The following is a 14,395-nucleotide window of genomic DNA, read 5'->3' as shown; positions in this document are numbered from 1 at the left end:
AATAAATGCAAATTCCAATCTTGTCTTAGAAAATGGAAGTAATCTGGCACACAAGGCCCAGACTGCTGCCTGGCATGGCTGGCTGCACCAGTCTCCAAGGCCCCTCGATGTGCCCCAGCATTCCCCAGCCCCTAGTACTCCTGCTGTTAATCTGCAGAGCACACTTAATTTATTCATGTCAGGGATTCCCAACAAGGGGTGTGTACGGTGCTGTGTATGAATCAGGACTTAGTTACAGTTCTAGCCAGAGATCCTTATCCATACCCACACGAGCTGGGTGTGCCTGGTGGTCACCACACCTTATTAGGACTAACATTTAGGGTTGCCTGAATCACAAAAACATGAAGTCTAAAGCTAGCCACACGCAAGAAAGAAAGCAACAACCCACACTGGGACAATATATTGGGATGAAACGCCCTTGAAATCCCGCATCTCAATGACTATCAGTCTTGTTGAAGGATGGATCTAGCCCAGCACTCTCTTAATTCTGGAAACTCCAGTTCCTGAGCAGAGGTTCTGGACTTCATGCTATCTAGAGTCCTCATACTAGGGGAGTCCACAGTGATCACACTGGTGAACGCTGACAACACAAAGATCCTTCTTCTTCATGGTAACTAATGCACCATCATAGACACCCATCCAGAGATGATGTCCTGGAGCTCCCTACACCACTCCAAGGAATGTGTGTTCCCAGGAAGATTTAATTTAGGTAGGTTAATTATATGTCGCACAATCTTCTTTTTTATTGAATTACTATGCTAATAGAATTACTATGCTAATAGAAGTTACACGAATATGTTACTTCTGTTTCCACATTATTATTTACACCACAGTGACTGTATTTAATGCAACTGAATTGTAAGAGTTACAAGTGGCTAAAATGGTAAATTTTATTATGAATATTTTACCACAAAAAGGTTGAACAAAATACCTTCCTCATTTGCAAAAATTAATATATGTGCCCTATGGAAATCAGAAACTGTAGATAAGAAAATATAAAACCCTTCCCAACTCAGAAAGGAACACCATTATTTTGATTCATATCCTTTCAGCATTTTTTCTTCCTAAGGATCTGTTAAAATTTAAAAATTTCAAGAAAACATTATCTGGTAAATGCTGACTCATACTGTTTATACTGGAATATTCAGTTGGGACAAGGCAAGGAAGAACTCACAGCATTAAGGAAAGGTAGGAGGAAGAATCTGTTCTCAACACCTTGTTAGTGCTTTCCTATCTACAACACTTCTTCAGGAGCACACGATTAATCAGATCGGATTAAAAACACACAAAAAAGAAAAGTATTATAAATTGACAAAAAACTAAAAGTCATACTAAAACATAATGAGTACCAAACATCAGGGATTGTCCTTTCTCTGGCTTATAAACCAGATCAAACACTTTGAAATCTTTACAAATGAAATTCTGTTATATCTGGGATTTGCTTCAAAATAGTCCATTGAAAGGAGGAATAAAGCAGAGTGGATATAGAAGTGAAACAACATTGGCTAAGAATTGATAATTGTTAAAAGTAAGTAAAGGATATATCTAGATTATAACATTCTTTCTATTTTTGTAGGTATAAAACAGATCAAATTAAAAAGAGAAAACAGAACAAGTAATGAGTAGAGATTCTCCTACTTACCCACTCCATTTCTTGCTCTCTAGTTGTTTGGAATCTTTTTTAAACACAGTGGTTCAAAAGAATGATTAAAAAAGGGCCTCCCTGGTGGCGCAGCGGTTGAGTGCTGGGTTGCGAAGCTGCCCGCAGCCTCTACAGCGCCGGTTCGATCCTTGGCCATCGGGTGAGGGTCCCACATGGCACGCATACCTCTCCTGCCACCCGCTGCTCCCCTCAGCAGTGTATTTCCTTAGTCTGCCTGTTCTGCTCTCTGCTCTGGCTCTGGTGAATTCTGTCACCCTCCCGCACTTCTGACTGTACCCAGTGCTTGTATAAATAAATAAATATTTTTTTTAAAAAAAAGATAAAAAAAAATAAAACCAACAAACCAAATTGTCAACTACTGAACAGCACATTCGATTTTGCCAACTGTATCTGTAGAAAAGTGGATTTAAATATTTCTAAAACTCATATACACTTACTAATTTTGTTAACTTGAAGAAAATGGACAGAAAGGTAATCTCTTTTTCCAGAAACTTATAAACCACTTTGCTTTTTATTGTTTTTCATTAAAATTTTAAACATGAAATATGTTCTGGAAAATGAAAAACTCAAATGCACCTGCCCACATTAGAAATTAATTGCTTGGAAAATTCTATTTTAAAAATTGCAATGATTGAAACCAAGGGGTATTTTTCCTCTTTTACTCAACTGTAGTGAATTACAGTGTTTTTCTTAACTTAATATCAAAGCATTACAAATATGTAATAGAAATTTTTCCTTAAATTTTTTATCTTGGAAAATGTAGATGAAAGTAAGTGTTCATTAAATAGTTTTTAGAATCATGGATACATATAATGAAGACCTATCACTCAAAGAAAATTGTGTAGTGCTATTTATAAGATCATCCAGATGATTGTCAATTGAATCCCTAGTAAAAAAAATTTCAGACAAATGTATTAAACAGAATTTTCTACTTAAAAAGTTTATTAAATGTATCCTTCAAAAGCAAGGAAAGATTACTAGGATATAACATGACATTATCAAGAGAAAATTATCAGCAAGCTACTTTAAGAAATAATTCTTAGGTTGTTTTGTTTTTTTAATTGCAGATTGGGGGTTAAAGAATATAGCACAGGACATCTGGATCTCCAAAGCCATTTGGTTGGGTTTTCTTATGATGTGCTTGATAAGGGAGGAGCCACAATAACTGGACAACCACTGCCAAAAGGTATTGAGTGATAGATCCATCCTGAGAGATGTCACCAATTTCTAGATTTGTGTTTGTTAGTGATCTATGCATGTCTTAGAAATACAAATGTCATGCGGATCAAAAGTAGCTCTAAGAGGGCCTCCCCGGTGGTGCAGCGGTTGAGCGCTGGGTTGCAAAGCTGCCCGCGGCCTCTGCGACGCAGGTTCGATCCCCGGCTGCTCCGCGGCCACCAGAGGAGGGTCCCACATGGCGCGCAGACCTCTCCTGCCGCCCGCTGCTCCCCTCAGCAGTGTACTTCGGTCCTTCTGCCTGCTCTGCTCCCCGCTCTGCCTCTGGTGAATTCTCTCACCCTCCCGCGCTTCTGACTGTACCCAGTGCATGTATAAACAAACAAATAAATAAAATAAATAAATAAATAAATAAATAAATAAAAAACATGCCTCTATTTAAAAAAAAAAAAAAAAAGTAGCTCTAAGAGACAGTGCTGAGGGGGCCTCCCTGGTGGCTAGGGCTAAGTCTCAGCACTATCAGCACTATGGCCTGAGTTCTATCCCTGGCCAGGGAATTGACCTATATGGTGCAGCAGACCTCTCCTGTGTTGCTTACTGCTCCCCTCAGCAGTATATTTCAGTACATCTGCCTGTTCTGCTCCCCACTCTGTCTCTGGTGAATCCTCTCACCCCCTGCTCCTCTGGCCTACACCTCAGTGCTCGCTTCGGCAGCACATATACTAAAATTGGCCTACACCTCAGTTGTTCTACACAAAAATAAATAAAATCTTAAAATAAAATAAAAAATAACATGCAGACAAAACTTAGCCACTGAATGTAAACTTAAGACTCACGGCCCCCAGTTTCTTTGGTCCTATACACAAGAACAGAGCTAGTAGTGGCAGTAAAGACCACCATTTATTGAAAATGTTCTATGTGCTAGGTTCCTTATATAATTGGTTATCCTTACGATATCATTAGCCACTAGATTTTATTATGCCCATTTTAAACACAGAAAAATTAAAGGCCCATTCAAGTTGTTAACAAGATTCAAGGTCAAATCTACCTATTTACAAAAAAAAAACTACTACATTATTTTCCTTTCCAAAGGATCAACCAAACCACAAGAGCATTTCATTTGTTTGACAGTTTTAAGAAAGATCACACTCCCGCCAAAGACCAGATTGCTTGTCTCTGACTTACACAGTTCCCAATAGTTTAGCCTACTTATGGATTTCACTTTAGGCTTACACATTTTTTTTTTTCACAGTTAAAAAAGTGCAAACAAGTCAAAGATATGTGAAAGCAAAGATAATTCTCCCATCCCTATCTCTCAATCACATGCCCTGAGAGAGGTTAAATATTCACTCCTTTAATAAAAACCTAAATGAACATTTAAATATGCAAATATAAGGATTTTTTTTCCCTTTTTAATCAATGTAGAGTCGAACTGTACACACAGTATAGTATCTCACCTAAATATTGATATAAAAATCTAAATAAATATTAACAAATCAAGTTCAACAATAAATAAAAAGTTAATATGTCACAACCAAGTGAAGTTTATCCAATAATGCAAGATCAGTTTAATATCACACTCCACAATATAATTTGTCATCATTAATAAAATTAAAAAGAAAACACATATGACCATCTCAATGGACACAAAAAGCATTTCACAAACTCTGGCATTGATTCCTTATGAAAACACTTGACGAATTATAAATAGCAGGGATATTCTTCAAGCTGATAAAGAGCAAATACAAGAAAGTTACAACCTACTTAATGATGGAAGAGCAAATGCTTTTCCAAGATTAGAAATAAAATGAGAGGATCCACTCTCCCCATTTCCTTACTGTGTTAATACTGTGTTAACACAGTAAGGAAAGAAAATAAAGGACACTAGATTGGAAAAGTAAGATGAAAAACTGCATTTTTCCTCAGATGACATGCTGACTTATGTCAGGGATTGGCAAACGGCTGTCATTTTTATCAATAAAGTGTTACTGCCATCCAGTCACATATGTGATGGCCACGGCTGCTTTCCCTTGCAATGGATAATTGAGTAGTTGCCACAGAAACCTCATGTCCCACAAACCTAAAAGAGGTACTGTTTTGCTTTATAAGAAAAAGTATGCTGATTCTTGATCAGTGTAGAAAATCTGATAAAATCTACTAATAGCAGTTTAACCATATTGCAGAATACTAAATCAATATGGAAAAATCTATTTCTATACATGTACAATTTTTAACCAGGAATTGAAATATTTAAGTACCATGAAATGTAAAGTTTCAAATCTTATAATAGTACCAAGAATTCAAAAATTTTTAGGGGGCCTCCCCTGGTGGCACAGCTGTTGAGCACTGGGCTGCAAAGCTGCTGGCAGCCTCTACAGCACTGGTTCGATCCCCGGCCACTGGCGAGGGTCCCACATGGCGCTCAGACTTCTCCTGCCGCGCCCACTGCTCCCCTCAGCAGTGTATTTCATCAGTCTGCCTGTTCTGCTCTCTGCTCTGGCTCTGGTGAATCCTCTCACCCTCTAGCACTTCTGACTGTACCCAGTGCTTGTATAAATAAATAAATAAATCTTAAAAAAAAAAATTAGGGATAAGTCAGACCAGAGATGTGCATGACCTTTGTGAAAATTATGAAAATTTACAGGCAGAAATTTTAAAAAATGCACCCTTTTTTGTGGTCATTATTTTTTTTAATGTCCATTCTCCCCAAATTGATTTATTTATATATTCAGAGCAATCTTGTTGTGCTCATCTCTCACCCTATCCCATCTCCACTGTTCCGCTGCCCTCTCCTCCCTACCCTCTAGAGGCCTCAGATCTAAGGTTAGCTTTCAAGGGCTGGTTCAAATGTTTGTATTTTTCTGATTTTTTTTTTTTTTGGTTCCTCTATATTCCACATGTAAGTGACACCATCTGCTATTTATCTTTCCCCTTCTGGCTAGATAAATACTTTTCTATCTTTACTTTTTTGCCTGGCTTTGTGTCATTATATTGCTTTTCCAAAATCAAGGAAAATATGTTTTGTATTACTGTCTGCATTTGGTCTTGAATTTAAATATGTTTAATAATGTTCTCCTCTAAGAACCAATACAGGATTCATATTCCAGGAAACTTCCTATTAACTAAGGCCATGTCATAATAGGTTTGATTTTCTCTGAATCCTTTCAATACTAGGATCCGTTTTAGACAATGCCTTACTTCTTTGCTGCTAAGGTTATGTTCCTACCCTCACTTTTCTCACCTATAAAATGGTGAAAATGATACCTGTAACTGCAGAGCTACGATGAGGGCTAAAGAGGATGTATGCTCACCACTGGGATGTAAACTCCACAAATACTGGGATTTTTTTCCCTCTAATTTATGCTTTACTATATATAACCCTAGCACCTAGATAGTGCCAGGTGCATACTAAGTGTTCAATAAATAAATACTAATTAAATAAGTAAATAGCCTTTCACATTATTAAGTCACATCAAAAAGACTTCAGTTCATGTTCAGAGTGAGTATTTTTTTTTAAGAACTGAGCTTTCTGAAGTTACCCTGCATGCTTTTTTTTGTCCCCTTGAATATTTTACACAGGTCTTCCTTCTAAAATTAGAAATTAAGTATCACAAACAGAAGCAGATCAGGGTGAAGTGATTGAGCACAATCCTGGGGTGCAAATTTTAAAGAGCTGCCCCCAAAACTCAGTAATCAAGAGAAATACTATTTTGTTTTATGTTGTTAATTTTAGCATTATTTTAAATTAAAATACACTATCACGAAAGACCAACAGAATGTTATGGTTGCATTTGTATGCTTTACAATTTAAAAGCTTTCAAATTCACAGTGCCATTTATGTCCATATTTCCCCCCACTGCCATCCCTTATAACCCTTTGGCCCTTCCTCCCTTTCCCCTCCGTCTTAACCTCAGAAGCCACACTTTGTTAGTGATCATTAGTTTGTATAAATAGTTTGTCTTGTTGAATCATTCACTATGAAAATGTCCAAATTTGTCATTCTGGCTTGCTTTGCCATACCCAATTCCCCTGAACCCCTTCCATATAGCTGTAAATGGTATCATTCTGTTTCTTAGTTATAGCCAAATAATATTCCATGGTGTATATAGCTCATGTCTTAATCCAATCTTCAATCCTGGGCATTTAGATTGCTTCCATGTCCTGGTTATTGCAAATGATGCTGTAATAAACACTGCAGGGCATATATATACTTTTTAGTTAACATTGTCCATCTGTTAACTATTGTTTTGTTAGATGCCCAAGAGTGGGTCTGCTGGGCCATATAGCATTTCCACTTTTAAGTTTTTAAGGTAAATCCCGATTGTTTTCCAAAATGGCTGCACCAGTTTATTTTCCCACCAAGAGTTTAATAAGGGTCTTCTTTTTCTGAATCCTCCCTAGCACTTGTTTTTGGGGGTCTTTTTACTATATGCAATTTTCACACCTATGAGATGATAGCTCATTGTGGTTTTCACATGCATCTCCCTTATTAAATTCTATGATGAACATATATCGATACATCTACTGGCATTGTGGATATGCTCCTTGGGGAACTGTCAGTTCTTATCGCCTGCCCATTTATTGGAGTTTTTAAATGTTAAGCTGAATAAGATTTTTGCATATCTTGGATATTAATCCCTTGTCAATTGTGTAATGTTTAGATATTTTCTCCCACTAAGTAAGATTATTACATTGGCTACAGCTCTGGGCTATATGTAATTTAGCTGAGATAAGGTCCTTCTTCTTCCATCTTGTTAAGAGTTTTCACCTAAGTGAATACAGGAATGTTATCAAATGCTTTCCCCATATCTATTCATGTTACCACATTATTTCATATTTTCTTTTGTGAATGTAAAATATTATACTGATTATGTATGTTAGACATTCCTTTTATCTCTTGAATAAATCTCACTTGATCATGATGTATAATCCTTGTAATGTATTGTTAATTGGATTTACTAGTATTTTCTTGAAGATATTTTCATCAGTATTCATCTGGGGATACTGGTCTGTAGTGTGTTTTTTTTTTTAAAGATTGATTGATTGATTGATTGATTGATTGATTTATACAAAAACCAGGGGTGAGAAGATTCGCCACAGATAGAGCAGGGAACAGAACAAGCAGACTGATGAAATACACTGCTGAGGGGAGCAGCAGGCGAGACAGGAGAGGTCTGCTGCGCCATGTGGGACCCTTGCCAGATGGCCAGGATCAAACCGGCGCTGCAGAGGCTGCAGACAGCTTCACAGCACTGAGCTCAACCTGCTTCGCCACCAGGGGAGGCCCAGTCTGTAGTTTTTAATTCTTTTTTCTTGTGTTACCTTTGCTTGGTTTTGGAGTTAAGGTAATGCTGGCATCATGAAATGCATTAGGGAGCATCTGTTCTTTAGAAATAATTGAGCAAGATTTGAGTATTAATTCTTATTTAATTTGATAGAATTGGCTTGAAAAGCTACCTGGTCCTGTGTTTTTGTTTTTAGAGAGATTTTTGATTACTGTTTCTTTTCATGATTGCAATGGATTTATTCAATTCTGGTTTCTTCCTGGCTTAGTTTTGGTAAACTATACAATTCTTGAGGTTTGACCATTTCTTCAAAGGTGTCAAATTTATTGCTATATAGTTATCCATATTAATTTCTTATGATTCTTTTTATTTCTATGCTATCTGTGGCAATTTCTCCTCTTTTATTTCAAATTCTGATTTTTAATGTTTTTTCTTCATTTTTAGGCTAGCTAAAGACATTTACATTCATAAAGAACCAATTCTTTTCTTTTTTTTTTTTTTAAGATTTATTTATTTATTTATTTATACAAGCACTGGGTACAGTCAGAAGCACGGGAAGGTGAGAATTCACCAGAGCCAGAGCGGGGAGCAGAGCAGGCAGAAGGACCGAGGTACACTGCTGAGGGGAGTAGCGGGCAGCAGGAGAGGTCTGCGAGCCATGTGGGACCCTCCTCCAGTGGCCAGGGAGCAGCCAGGGATCGAACCGGCGCTGCAGAGGCTGCGGGCAGCTTCGCAACCCAGCGCTCAACCGCTGCGCCACCGGGGAGGCCCATAAAGAACCAATTCTTAATTTTTTTCTTTTGTATGGCCTTTTAAAATTTTATTTTCACTTATTTCTACTCTATTTTTATTTCCTTCCTTCTACTAATTTTGGGCCCCCCACCACACCTTTTCCAAATTTCCTTACAGTGTAATATTGTTTATTTGGAATTTTTGTCTTCTTTGCTTCTACTGTGGGATTCTGTTACATTTACCTTCCCCTAAAGATATCTCTTATTGCATCCCATAAATCCTGATAGTTTGTATCTTCATTTTCATTTGTCTTGAGGTATTTTTTATTTCTGCTGTAACTGCCTCTTAAATCCAATAGCTATTAAACAGTGTGGGATTTAGTCTTCATGTATTTAAGGTTTTTTAAATAGATGATTTCCAGTCTAGGTTACTATGCTCAGAAAGTACCTGGTATGATTCCAATCTTCACAGTTTTATTTATTTTTAAAAAGATTTATTTATTTATGCATATAAGAACTGGGGTAGAGGCCAGAAGCATGGGGGTGTGAGAGGATTCACCAGAGACAGAGTGGGGAACAGAACAGACAGATTGACTGAAATACACTGCTGGGGAGAGCAGCAGGCAAGCCAGGAGAAGTCTGCTGTGCCATGTGGATAGCTCCCTAGCCGAGGATCGAACTTGTGCTGCAGTGGCTGCAGACAGCCTTGCAGGTTGTGCCTCACCCCCTATACCACCAGGGAGGCCCCAAATCTTCACAGTTTTATTGACAATCCAACACATGGTCTATTTTTAAAAACATTCCACATGCATTTGTTTAGCAGCAGTGTTAGGGAGCATTGATACTGTTTACCTTGTTGATCTCTCCATTGTTGTAATATTTTTATTATTGTGTTGTGGACAATAGTTTCTCTTTAATTTGTTAATAAATACCTTATATATTGGTGCTCCATCATTTGGTGCATATACATGAGTTATTTCTTCTTATTGCATTAGGCCCATAATGTAACGGGCCTAATGGGACTAATACATTAGTCATAATGTAATGTCCAGCCTATCTCATCACTTTCATTAATTGTAAATTTATTTAATCTGACAAATATAGCTGTACCTGACTTTTTTTGATTGCCAAAAAATTGCTGTAGAATTATCTATGATACTCGTCTTGGGCGATAAGATGAGTTTCCTGTAAACAGCAACGGTTTGGACTTTGTTTTATTATCCACTCAGACACTCTGTGCATTTTAATTGGTGACTTCCATCCATTCACATTTAAGATAATTATTAAAAGTGCTTATGGCCATTTTGTTACTTTTGTTTTTTTAGATTGCCTGGTTTTTGACATCAATTATATTTTGGTTAGGTTCTACTCCCATTATTCTATGTGTTACTTCTATTGACTGTTGTTTGAACATTTTGCTGCTCTGAGAATATTAAGGATTATTTTTGAGGACTATTGGACAGCTTTATTATGGACTTCTAAATGAGCCACATTTTTACACTCCTCCTCCATGTTGACTAATTTAGATGTCTGTCCCCTCTAGACTTGCTGTGACCTTGTAATAGCCCCTTTAGTACTTCTTTCATGTCCAGTTTATTGTAGATCTACTCCTTAAATCTTAGTTTTTCATTCAAGTTCCTTACCCTTCCTTTGCCTTGAATGATAGTCATGTAGCATCAAGTATTCTAAGCTGAAATCTGTTACATGGAGTATTTTAAGTATCTCCAGCCATTCCCTTCTTACATGTAAGGTTTCAGTGTTCTCTGAAAAGTCCTCAGACAATATTATAGGCGTTTTTTTTTTATTTTAATTTATCTACTCTTTTTCCTCTTGATGCTTTTATTATTCTTTAATTGTCATCGGCTTTTAAGGTTTTAATTATGCATGTCCTGGAACATGTCAGTCTGGTGTTATTTTGTTTGGAACTCCTTGGGCCTCTTGGTTCAGGATGTCCGATTAATTTCCCAGGTCAAGATGGTCCTCAGAAATAATATATTAGAATAAATGCCTTGCTCTTCTCCTTCTGGAATCTTCATGATACAGAAACTATTTCTCTTGGGGTCCTAAAGAACTTTTACATTGTTATAATTTTGTTGTTCTCTTTTTTCTTTTTTATTTTATTCCTATGTTCTCCACCACTATTCAAACTTGCTGATTGTCTCCATCATTTGGATTTGTCTAGTGTCTATTACAAATTTTAATTGTTTATAGTATCTTTTAGACTCATTTTAGATTCATTATAAACAGTCTTTTCTTGATCTTTATGCTGTTCCTGATTTCGAGCAACCATTGTTTGCCCTGTACTAATTCAGCAAGTATAGTTAGAATTGTTACCTTAAACTCCTTATCAAGTGTATTCCACAGTTCTGCTGAATTAAGACCTCTTTTGAGTTGGGTGATTTTTTTTATCTTTATATATTTATTAATTTTTTTGCCTCTAGCATTTGTGATATGCTCGTCTTTCTCTGCATTTTTAACTTTTATGCATTTCAAAAGGGAGTTTCCTTTTCCTATCTTGATAAATTGGATTTATACCCCTCCTAAAAGAAGTTTGGTATAATTCTAGGTTTTTCACCCAGCACCCGTAGGTGTCTATTACTTCATAGAATGTTGTCTCTGCACCTGTTTAGAAGGCCATGGCACTGACGCCAGTCAGGTGTAATAGGTAGTGGGGAATAGGGGCAGGAGGGTACTAAAGGATGACTTCAGTAAACATCAAGGTCCAAGCTTCCTGTAGTGCTGCGGAATGTGCCAGCATCCACCCCTAGGCTGTGGATGAGCAACAGATGAATTGCCAGGGGGCTAGATTTGAGACAGGACCACAAGCTAGGAAGTGGTCTTCCTGCTTTTCAAGTTTGGGACTTTACTATGGCTTCCTATGTCTGTCATTAACATTCCAGGCTATTCAAACTCTGGTTAGCATTCAAACTCTGACAGCATTCAGCTGTTGTCTTGGTTTTGGTCCTGGGTAGGGTAAGGCAGGTGGTTAGCATTTCACAAACTCAGGCAGAAGTAACAACCTCTTCTATGGGGGATACAGGTGATCCCTTTTGGCTCTCCCCACCAATTCAGGATCCATCTGTTGTAGTTTGAGAGCCAAAGTCTCAAGTTAGAAATCACCACTCTGCACCCTGACTGTAATTCTCCAGTGGTGCCTCTCTTCCTGCACACTGACTCTGTGTACTCCCTTCTTCAGTGTAGTGGCAAGTTTTTTTCTTTTTTTCCTAAAGATTCAATAGTGACATTCCAGTTGTATATATCCATGGTAAATGTCCTTTTGCTCCCCACCCCCCCAACAAAGATTTATTTATTTATTTATACAAGCACTGGGTACAGTCAGAAAAGCAGGAAGGTGTGAGAATTCACTAGAGCCAGAGCAGGGAACAGAACAGGCAGACTGACGAAATACACTGCTGAGGGGAGCAGCGGGCGGCAGGAGAGGTCTGTCATGCCATGTGGGACCCCCTCCGGTGGCCGGGGATCAAACTGGCGCTGCAGAGGCCATGGCAGCCTCGCAGCCCAGCGCTCAACCGCTGTGCCACCAGGGGAGGACCTGTAGTGGCAGGTTTTTAAAATCCCTGATGTGGGCACGTGCCCTTGAGTAAACAACAGTTTACCCACTCCCCACCCTGTATCAGTCAAGATGCCCCAGTATTACTCTAAACAGTTTAACTGAAGCATTTTCTCACCCATTCTGGTGTGCCATTGCTCTTGACATATGCACTACATCAATTTATCTTTCAGAGGCTGTTGACTTTCTTAAGTTGTAATTTGTGACTATGTGGAAGAAACAAGTCAGGTGTCTTCACTCTGCTGCAATCTTGCAGGAATCTACTAAGATATAGTATTTTCAAGCAATGTTTTGGAAGTTCACAATTAATGCCAAAAATTTAGGAGGAACAAAAAAAATCAGTTTTAAACAAAGACTAGATCACTTAATAGTGCCATGCTGTGTCTTATTGAAGCCTGAGGCAAAAGGGGAAAAAAATCATTAACTGATCCTATCTTTATTTAAAGTAACTTTTATTTTTAAAAATTGCATTAAAGTCTCATTTTTTAAATAATGGTTACCAGAAGGGAAGGGGGAAAGAGGTCAATCTTATGGCGATGGGTAGAAACTAGATTTTTGGTGGTAACTAAAATACGGTAGATACAGATATTAAAAACTTACAGAATGTTATATACCAATGTTTCTTCTATTTAAAATGTTTTAACATATAAAATATATACATCATTTCTCCTGCCCTTGAAAAATCCCTTAGGATATCCATGAAATAGAATAGTCAGCACTTAATAAACTCAACCTAGTCAGTGTTTTCAAGAGCTCACCATTTCTCCAGGTAAGCCCTGGATGAAGAAGTTGGCTTAACATTCAAGAAGTCAAAATAGACAAACGATGGCGTGGGAAGTTCCTGGAACTGAGAGGAGCAAAATCAGATCTCCCATGTCATTCTTGCTCCAGGCACAGCCTTCCAAGGCAGGTAGACCCAACTGCATTATTTTTATTTATCTATGTTTGTTTATTCTTTGTGCTCTGCCTTCCCTTCCTTCTCCCTGTCTCACACAAACACACAGACATTTGTGCAGTTTGAATGCACAATAATGTGCCTCTAGCAGAAAGGCAATACAGTAGGTCCCTTTGCTCTACCCGACATGTTTGCCACTGACCTCTAACTCTGTTCTGGGGCGCCTTAGCTCCCACAAATCGCTAGCGGTTTCCTCCAGCCGCCAAGACAAAGGAGGCTCTGGCAGCCAAGAGATGTATTTATTCCTTTTGCTTTCCCTAAGTACCCATACCATGTTGCTTCCCACAAATTCACAGCTTTATCCTGAGATGAAATCGCACCATTTCTGCCAGGAATCATACGCAGAAACATGGCTCTGTTTTGTTTCTGGACATACTGTATTTGATAAAATTAGAAGAAGTCACCATATCAACATTTTCACACAAGAAGAAAGGGAAATAAAGAGAAGAGTGAAACTCACAACCGATGAGATCCAGAACAGAGAAGATAGAAGAAAAATGTTTCGAGCAGGCTTCAAATCTTGAGGCATAAAATATCCACTCCTGTTCCTCTTTGCTCCCACTTGTGGCATCTAGCCAATCACTGACTAATATAGAGTTAGATGCTAATTCTACTAAATATAGTTAAATCTATATGGGAATAAAGTCATGGGGGGATAGAAAATTTCCCTGATCTCTCTCACTGCGAACAGGTATTCCATGTAAGCTCTTGAAATCAGCTCCATTTTTGGGGTCACTGATATAAAATATGGACTTGGCACTGAGTTTCTCATGGCAGAAGGGTGGTTGGATAATTATGTTTGTGTTAATATACATGAGGGGAATGTTCTTGAAGTTCGTTAGGCATTGTCCACCATTATGATGTTATAAATCCTGGTATCTTGGTGCATCAGATTCTACCAGTATGTCCCAGGTATTTTCCAGATGAGATAACAGAGGCTTAGCAAGGCCAGGGGGAATGTCTTAGGTTGTACTGACAGTAGGTGGGGCTCTCCACGCAGGCTTCTGCTATGAA

At 38.1% G+C, this 14,395-nt stretch overlaps 1 protein-coding gene across 13 annotated transcripts in view; it reads right to left on the bottom strand.

Annotated features, from left to right (window-relative positions):
• Window positions 1–14,395, bottom strand: part of MAGI1 (membrane associated guanylate kinase, WW and PDZ domain containing 1) — a gene marked incomplete at both ends in the record, with an annotated part of 646,110 nt that overhangs the window by 194,172 nt on the left and 437,543 nt on the right. The window lies entirely within an intron of this gene.

Source organism: Talpa europaea, assembly GCF_964194135.1.
Source record: "Talpa europaea genome assembly, chromosome: 11".
NCBI lineage: Eukaryota > Metazoa > Chordata > Mammalia > Eulipotyphla > Talpidae > Talpa > Talpa europaea.
The sequence above is the reverse complement of the archived record's forward strand: the minus strand, read 5'-3'. Positions and strand labels throughout refer to the sequence as shown.